Raw genomic sequence first — 9,461 nt, 5'->3', positions numbered from 1 at the left:
CCTGTATTGAACGCGAAAATGTGCAATTGAGTTAAAATGATACAAAGTACTGCCAAAACGATGATAAATCAAACAGAACGAATCCTGTATGTGTTCTTAGAAGTTGGAAATATACCAGTCACACGAAGTTCGACGATTAATTCCGCCATGAAATACATGCATGATAACTCCATTACACGAAATCATGTATTTGCTCCAGTTTATTAATTTAACGAAAATATAGAACATGCTGGTCAAGCCTTTATCAGTGTTAGTTCAGTTAAGTTCAATTGCTTAAGGAGGCGTCACTGCGTTCGGAAATTCCATACACGGTAATCCACATCTGCCTAAGCAGATGCCTGACCATCATGAAACAATTCGTGTTAGGTATAATAGATGGAAAAGCTTTGAACAGTGAACTGATCGACTGGGGTGTTAAGTCACAGAAGTAGTGTGAGAATTATTTCAGTTTCCACTTACTCACTTTGAACACTCTCTTTCTTTTTTCCTTCCTTTCTTATCTACCCCTCTTCCTTTGAATAGCAGGGTCTTGAAAGCAAAATGTTACAATATAGCCACTACAGCAACATATACTGACATCAAATTAATAAGTAATGGTAGTAATGAAGGGAGAAAGCAACCGTACCTGAACCATCAAAGATATTTCATAAGATACACACGAATCACGTCGGTGTTGATGTATTAACTCTCTCAGTATGGCCAGTCCTCTCTTCTCCTCTACACAGACCCCTCGGATGTCCAGTGGGTGTCTGAATGACCCAACCTTTAGCTTCCGTCGTCAGAATTGTGGTATTCTTTGTCAACATTCACCTCTTCAGTATAAGAGCCTTCCGCTTGCAATATTTTGATGATGGTAACTGGGGTGAAACGCTGATAACGTCGTCTCTTTCGCCGTTCGTATGGAGAGAGTTAAACAATGTTTAACCATTTTCGTTCTTTTCTTATTTCCATACATTTTTTTCTTCCTTTTATCTCTCTCTCTCTCCGCCCCCCCCCCCCCCCCCCCGATTATTGTTATTATTATTATTATTATTGTATTCTTTAACACCATCATCTGTAGATCTATCATAGACCCCAACCTCTTCCCTTTCTGGTGTAGATCTACCGCGGTCCCCCATCTCTCTCATAGATCTACCTTACTTATTTATTGTTTTTTTTTAATTTTTATTTATTCATCTATTTACAAGGCTGCAGAGCACCGGAAAGCACCCCCCCCCCTCCCCCCACCCCCAAACTGAGGAAGCCTTCGTCAGCACACACTGCGTGCAGTCTGTCAAGGTGAACTGGTAGATGGTGCACTGGGGACAGTGCTTATAAACCAAGTTCTTTCATTGTCAGCAGCGTGGGTGGGGTGCGGTAGACCAAGGATATCGGCCGCTGGTGGATACTCTGGTAGACAACCCTGTGTGAGGCTGGGCACTCCTGCTACGACCTGGTCCGCTGTGCTGAAAACAAGGCTGCAAATCCAGTGCAAATGTGGCAATAAACATCTCAGGCACATTGTTTTATGTTCATGTGGAGAAGACTGCGGTGAAGGTCAAGACGAATGTGTCCAATGAGAACATCCTCTTTTGGTTGAGCTGACTGATAAAGGCTGGCAACAAAATAGGACAGAGATACCTGTGGTGAACAAGCTGTTTTTATTTAATTTATTTTTTTAAATTTTTATAGCAACATGGTCATTCCACGAAGGAGAAAGATGGCAGAATGGTTAAGACACTTATCTGCCAATACAGTGTCTGTGAGGGTCTGGGTTTGATTCCCCGTCATGCTCTTCCTTCCAGGTTTGACTGGAAAATCAAATTGAACGTCTGGTCATTTGGGAAGAGACGATAAACCACTTTCCCTTGTGCGGCACGCATGCACTTGGTGCACTGAAAAAGAACCCATGACAGCAAAAGTGTTGTCCACTGGCAAAATTCCTTGGAAGAAATCAACACACACACACACACACACACACACACACACACACACACACACACACATATATATATATATATATATATATATATATATATATATGCATGCAAGCATGGGTTATGCTGCTGCGTGTTGTATATGGATTTCTCCGAACCCAGTGACGCCTTCTTGAGAAATTGAAACTGAAACTTTGGCACTTTCGATTCTTTAAAACCATACCCATGAAGTGTTATCAAAACAGTACAAATGAAATAAATGCGTACACTTATTAGCTTGTGTTCATGTTCATCACCAGCATTCTGAATTTTGTGACCAAGAATACTGCTCAAACTTTACTTTTCGGAACTTTAAGGTGATAATGGCACTCTTCAAGGTAACAGCGTAAACTCGCTTTTGTTCCTTGCGTTTGCAAGTACTTGGCAATGCACTGCAAGGGAAGGCAAGGCAAGGCAAAGCAAGGCAAGCATGAAATATATTTCATGTGACCCCTGGGGGCACTGAAGCATTACACATATATACCTACATGAACACCTTCTATACATGCCATATAAAAAGAGCGATGTCAAAAAGTAGATAGCCAGCAAGCAAATACACATTGACTAGAAACTATTTCTGCGCAATAAACAAGATCATTTTCCTTATCCATACACAAAGTGTTATTGAAAAGAAACAACGAAAAAGACATTCCATCCATGTGTACGACGTCACTTATTTCTGACGTAAAAAAAAGTTTGCCAATTTGGAGATCTACAATCAACTGTGTTTCAGCTCCTGGGACGTTCAGCCGTGAATAACATGGAAAACAAAACCACAGTTTTCACGACGATTGGATGTGTGGACAATTCTTCAAGGGATCTAAATGACACAGAGACAGTTGTTCATAATAGAAACCCCCTGGCCTATGCCCATTTCGTGATTGGAACTTTCACACTTGTCTCAAATTCCTTGGTGATTCTAGCTGTGCACAGGTTTCACTATCTACGTACTCGAGACAACATGTATATCGTTTCTTTAGCCAGTATAGATTGTTGTGTGGGCGCACTGGAATGGGTTGTTGGTTTACATAACCATTCAATATTGTCCGCATGGTTCGATAGAACCGGGCCAGCCTGTGTGGGCATGTTCTCCTTTGCTTTCTTCTCCATCGCATGTTCGATCTTCAACATGGTTCTCATTGCACTGGACCGTTTGCTGTACATCACGAAACCATTTTACTACAGATGTGTCGTGAAGCCCAAGAAAGTGAAAATGGCCATCGGGATTGTTTGGCTGTTGGCTATATTATGGGGTACAGTTCCACTGTACACAAACACATATGACGACGGGAATACCCACTGCACTGTGCAAGCTGCTATACCTACATGGTACAGAGCCTATTCGAACGTACCTATCCTTTTCACCGGAGTTATGATTACAGGACTGGTATATTTTGTCATAGCTCTAAAAGCCATGAAATATAGAAAATCTGTACATCACAGAATGCGTGGTGTGGCCAAACCTGGGAACGATAAAGGTAATCAGGACGATGACGGAAAGACAGCACTCCACTCATTTCGCTCCAACATGAAAACGCTCAAATTTTTCTGCATCGTTTTCGGCTTGCTGGTCGTTTGCGGGTTTCCATATTTATTCATCGAGTTCACTTCTGAATTCATCAGTACCCCTGATTCCATTTATAGGGCCTCCACAGCACTTGGCTTTCTGAATTCAGGCATCAACGTTTTAGTGTATCCCCTCTACAACAAAAGGTTCCGCAAAGCAATGAGACAGATGGTGTGTCCCTGCTGTCCATACAAACAAGAATGCCATGATCTTGAGGGATCTACGACGGCAAAGGGAAAAACCACTGGACCCACTTCTACAGAAGGAACGACGCGTACCCCTGTTCAAACTCCACCAGAACCAGTCCTGGGAACGTTTGCGCCCCAGCCACCAAAATCAACACTGGGAACTTCTGCCTCTGCCTCTGCCTCTGCCTCAGGTGCTGTTTTTGAACTGGCTGCTGTTCTGTTTGGCACAGGTTCTCAAGAGAGGAGCACTGATCCTGGTCACCAGAAAATCGAAGACGTGGTTGACAAGACCAAACTCCAGGCAGCACCGTCGTCCAAAACTGGTCTTGTGCCTCAAAAGCAGTCGCTAACACCTGCAGGACCAGAAAAGGCAGCTAGCCAGTCGACTGGGATGGACTCTAATGGACACCTGTGCCCTCTGATTCCGGTAGACAAGAGACCCTCAGCTGACTGGCCAGGCCTTCCTTCAGAGAAACCAAGTTCCACCATTTCCTATCCGTCCAGTATTTCGACAAGCACCAGCACCGGCACCAGCACCAGCACCAGCAGGCAGACAAGCACTATCAAACATGCCCAATAAAAGACAATCACGCGCTCCCTTTCACCTTTTATTAAGGACGTGTGTAATCGCGCGCGCGCATTCACGAACTTACACACAAACACACATACGTGCACGCAAACAAGCACACACACACACACACACACACACACACACACACACACACACACAAAGGGGACTGGGGCACCTGTGTGGTATTGGATATACTGAAACTTTTCATTATTGGTTCCTCTTTTCATGGGATTTCTACGGGTATTACATATTCAACAGGAAATTGTTCTTAAATAATAATATCCCATGTTGAGGACTGGGTATTTTGAAGGCATACCAGAATTGCTGCTTGCCAGACAGTTCGCTGTCCGACCTGGTTACTAGAAAAATAAATTTAAGAACTGATTCAGGTATTGGAAAAAAAAAAAGCATGTCTTTTGTCCATCTCGTTCGTGTAGTGAAGGGTATTCAGCTGCTTCACAAGAATGCACACACACACACACACACACACACACACACACACACACACAGAGCAGATATATTTCTTAACGCCAACCCACCCTCCACCCACCCCACCCACCCCACACACTCAGACCCTTTCCCCGCGAGGTGTCGGGGCTCTTTCAGAATATCTAACAGCCTCCCCGTCTTCTGGAAATTCCGTGTTGGATGTTTCCTCTTCTCTGCTTCTCTCTTTGTTTCTGCCTTATTTTCCCTTCACTATTTTACTCTTATCTCGCCTTTTCTGCCTTCCAGGTTCATTTTTCAGTTCTTTGCTTTTTTCCCCCAGCAAGCCTGGACATTGTCTCTCACTTTGCAGACGTCTCTTTTCCTCTGGCGATAGGATGGCGATAATAAATCACTGGGCTGGGCGCTGGCTGTCCATTCTGCAGTTGTGTTGTTTGCCTACATGGCTTTTTTTTATGTGGTTTTGTGTGGTTTTGAAGGATCATCTTATCCTATGGGACCTTTGTTTTGGGGATAATAGATTTAGGGAAAGCGTGACGTCGTTAGCCCAGGCAGGTCTTATTAAAATTTTGTCGTGAGGAGTTAACTGGTTGAGGTAATATATTGAAGTCTTTTGTTTTGCAGGACTGTTATTTTTTTTCAGATGTGACAAAGATGTTTGGGTTTGACGCGGTTGATTTATTTATATTTAGTACTAAAAAAAAAGAAAAAAAAAAAGGTCTTGTGTGGTCGGCTGGTTTATGAGCATAAAATATCAATGCCAGATGTATGCCCCAGGCGTGGAACAGAGACTTACTGTGAATACGCCTCTCTCTCTCTCTCTCTCTCTCTCTCTCACACACACACACACACTTCGGTCGTCCGTTTACATCACAATTCTGACACGATGATACCCACTGTCACATTTGGACCTCAAGAAAGGACCTTGTGAGCAGATACTCTTATTGTAAATCTGCAACGCAGGATTATTAGGACTGAAATAGCAGGTCTAAAACGGACAATTTTGTTTATCGTGTTCACGTTGGGAATGACAAAAATTACATTTTTGCTGACAGTGAATTATTAACCACGAGCATCGAACATACCAAAACAATAGAATGATGGAAGATTTTTATTTCATATTTTATTCCATTTATTAATTTTTTTGCGCTTGTTTTGTCCTATTTGGAACAGGTCATTCATGGTGTGTAGGAAAAAAGAAAAGAGAAAACAGAAATTGAGTGCGATGCTTGTACTCATGGGATGCCTGGGGTCTTTCAGTTTAAGCTGCATCCCTTTTTCCTAGGAATTCTGAGCTAGAAATATCCTTTCTGCTTCTCTCTTTGTTTCTGCCTTTTTCCTCCCTTCATTACTGTCTTCTTCTCCTGCCTTCCGGGTCTATTGGTTACCCAGTACCCGTCACCCTCGTGTCCAATCCCTCGTATTCCTCACACCCACTGCATGAGTGTGTATGTGTGTGCTAAAAATAAGAAAAATGTAGTGAACAGACAATAAACCAATGAAAAGAAGACTGGCATCTACAGTGACGTCATTAACAGCTGACGAAAATTTCAATAACGTAAGCCAAATGTTCCATTCAGGTATCAGATATGAAGAAGGCGTGCCAACAATTAGCACAAATCTATGGGCCACTTTCACATTCTGACACCTTGTCCTCCCTGCTTTACAGCTAATTGCAAAAATGAACTAATGAGTTTGGATTCAAATATTTCTCTGGAATGAACTAATTTCGATGATATGCAAACTTAGGGCATTCCAAATCTATCGTCTGCAAGTGCACTCACTTCACAGCTACATACGTAATTCCTAGGGACAATATAATGACGTCTGCCAGTCTCAATACGTCAATTTTGACTACCAAGTGAACAAAGGATAAAATCAAACTATCAGAGACCATATTCAAGACACTGTCTCTCCGTAAAACACCTGTTTTCTCTTAAATAACCACTGCAACAAAAGGATTCGCCATATTTACCTCTGCTTCGTTGGCTGTCACCCTTGGCAGATAGTAAGGGTTGCCTTCGGGTCTGTACAACTACAGGTAGGTATTTGTGTTCCTGAATACGGGATATTGCTAACCCTCGGGCAGTTTGCCTTGCCTCAGGCAGATTACCCGCAGGCACACATTTCACCGCAGGCACGGTGGTCTCTTGGATACAACCCCTGGGGCCATATTCAAGACAAACTCATTTTGCCTGAAGGCAAGTTACCATTTACAGGGCAAGGACCCGTGGTTACAGTTTGCCTTGAAGGCCAGGTTATCTGCATATTCAAGACACGCAAAGTGCACTCAGACAGCTGACCCGTGGTCCATAAATAACTTTGGATTGAATTTTATGGATTTTGTGTTCTGTGTATGTGTGTGAGCATGCAAGAGGGAGAGAGAGAAAGAGAGAGAGAGAGAGAACAAGGACAAAAACTTTAATCTCTAGGCCTCCGGCCCCTAGAAAGAGGTCAAAAGTACACAATATGGTCATCACGTAGCGACAACTCAATGTAAAATACACACTAACTTAAACCTGAAGAACAAAAGTGCCTCTTGTGCATTGTAAATGAATTCTAAATTTCTCCATAGCTGTCAACGAATTCCTGTTGTATCTTCAGGGCATTAAATACATAAACACAGAGTTTACGAATACTATAAAAGAACCATTCTTCAACAAGTGAACATATGATTGACCTTCTTGTATAGGTCACAACTGTTTATAAAATGATTTTAATCTTCGACCACTTTACAACGTTTACATACGTAATTTGAATTACATTTGAATGTTATCCTGAAAAATGATCCCTTTATTGGGAGCAAACCAAGTCGTAATTTTATCAAGCAGTCCCTAAAACACTTTTTATCCACGAAGTCAAAATAATGCTCACATTCAAAACCAGTTTTGAACAGTCTGTAGTTATGATATATATCTTTAGACATTAATGACTCGTCCCACTCTTGCATAAATATATCCTACATTCCTTGCTTAAATAACGACAAAAAAGTATGCTCACAACCAAAGCAGTGTTGCAACCATACATACCCAAATCCAAGTCTAAATGAAGTATTGTGACAAAAGACACCCAGCATTTTCCCCCCTTTCATCCAGGTTAAACAACATCAAATATGCCTGTCTGGGTAATCAGTGCACATTCATATTCAACAACCTTAACCAGTACCTGATACACTTCATAGCATTATTCATATACAGTGGATAACGTCCTAATTCTCCGTACTTGTTTGGTGCTCTAAGTGGTATGTTAAAAAAAACGTTTACATGGAAAGGAATGAACCTTCTCGATATTAACAAGTCTGTTGAGACCTCACATTTGTACCCGAGCATCAAATATTTTGAAAAAAAAAAATTCTTTGGAAATATCATTCAGCTTCATTACATATCTCATGCAGTCAGTACATGCATGTTTGCCTTTTACTGCTAAGGTCTCTACTCCTCTGTTTATATTCATTTTTGTCGTAAAACCAAACCCTAAATAGTAATATTCATTCACTACTTCCAGAGCATTTCCATCGAGATTCCACTTATCATTTTCCCCCAAAAGCCACCTTTTCGAAAAACCATTACTTTAGTCTTGTCAGTATTTACACTCAAGAAGGGTGTTTTACATGCATTATTAAGAATATCTATTTGATTTTGCAGACCAATCGCAGTACTATATCATCCGCGAACAGAAGAATGTACAACTCCAATAAATCAGGCAAAAACTGAATTCCATGAATACCATTGTTTTCAATTCCTGAAGCAATTTCCCTAACAAACAACGAAAACAATACAGGGCTTAGCATACATCGCTGCCTTAGGCCAATGGGACAATAAAAAAACTATGTTAACTTATCTTCAATATGTACACAAGACGTAACACATTTATACATAGCAATGATAGCATTCACAACTTTTTCATTTATACCATTCTGAATCAAAAGATCAAATAAAGACTGACGTTGCACAGAGTCAAATGCTTTTTTCAGGTCAACAAAACATGCGTAAAGCTTGCCTCCCTTCTTTGATAGAAATTTCTCAATAATCGCGTTCAGAGTAAAAATGTGCAGATAACCACGCCTGAATCCAGCCTGGGACTCTGTTAGCTTACCATTTTTTTCCAGCCCATTTAACAAGTCTTGCGTTTAGCGCTGACGTATAACATTTGCTGATCAGACTGAGCAAAGACACGCCCTTGTAGTTGTCTGTTGAACCACTATCTCCCTATCTCCACTATCTAGTGCCCTTGTCAAACAGTGGGAACTCTATTGATTTAAGCCAGTATCTACTGAGAGAGAGAGAGAGAGAGGTTTGGTTATATTAAATTCCACTTCCAGTAACGAGGAGGGAAACCAAAGGGAAGCAATATTCTTTTGGTGTGTTAATTGTTAGGAATTCTATTCTGTTTCTTATTTCTGCTGGCATGACGTTTGTCTACTGGTCAATACAGAACAAGTCATTGAAAACAGGCACCACGCGAGTGTCACGTGACATGACCATAGCTCGACTGATTTCGTGTGCTGGTTTCCTGTCGGACTGTGTGGGATATTGACATCGGGTGGAAACCCCATCCCCGATGATGTAGCATTGTTACCTTTAAACTTGGCTATTAACCCTTTCATATATACGTTCAATGCTTTGAGAGAAAAACGGAGGAAAACCAAAGAAAGCAAATTGTTAAAATGGCTGGAATCCCATGACGTTTACATGACAGGTTGCGTGATACCACTACAGTGCTTTCAATGGATT

This window comes from Babylonia areolata, chromosome 28 (assembly GCF_041734735.1).
Source record: "Babylonia areolata isolate BAREFJ2019XMU chromosome 28, ASM4173473v1, whole genome shotgun sequence".
Classification (NCBI taxonomy): domain Eukaryota; kingdom Metazoa; phylum Mollusca; class Gastropoda; order Neogastropoda; family Buccinidae; genus Babylonia; species Babylonia areolata.
The sequence above is the reverse complement of the archived record's forward strand: the minus strand, read 5'-3'. Positions refer to the sequence as shown.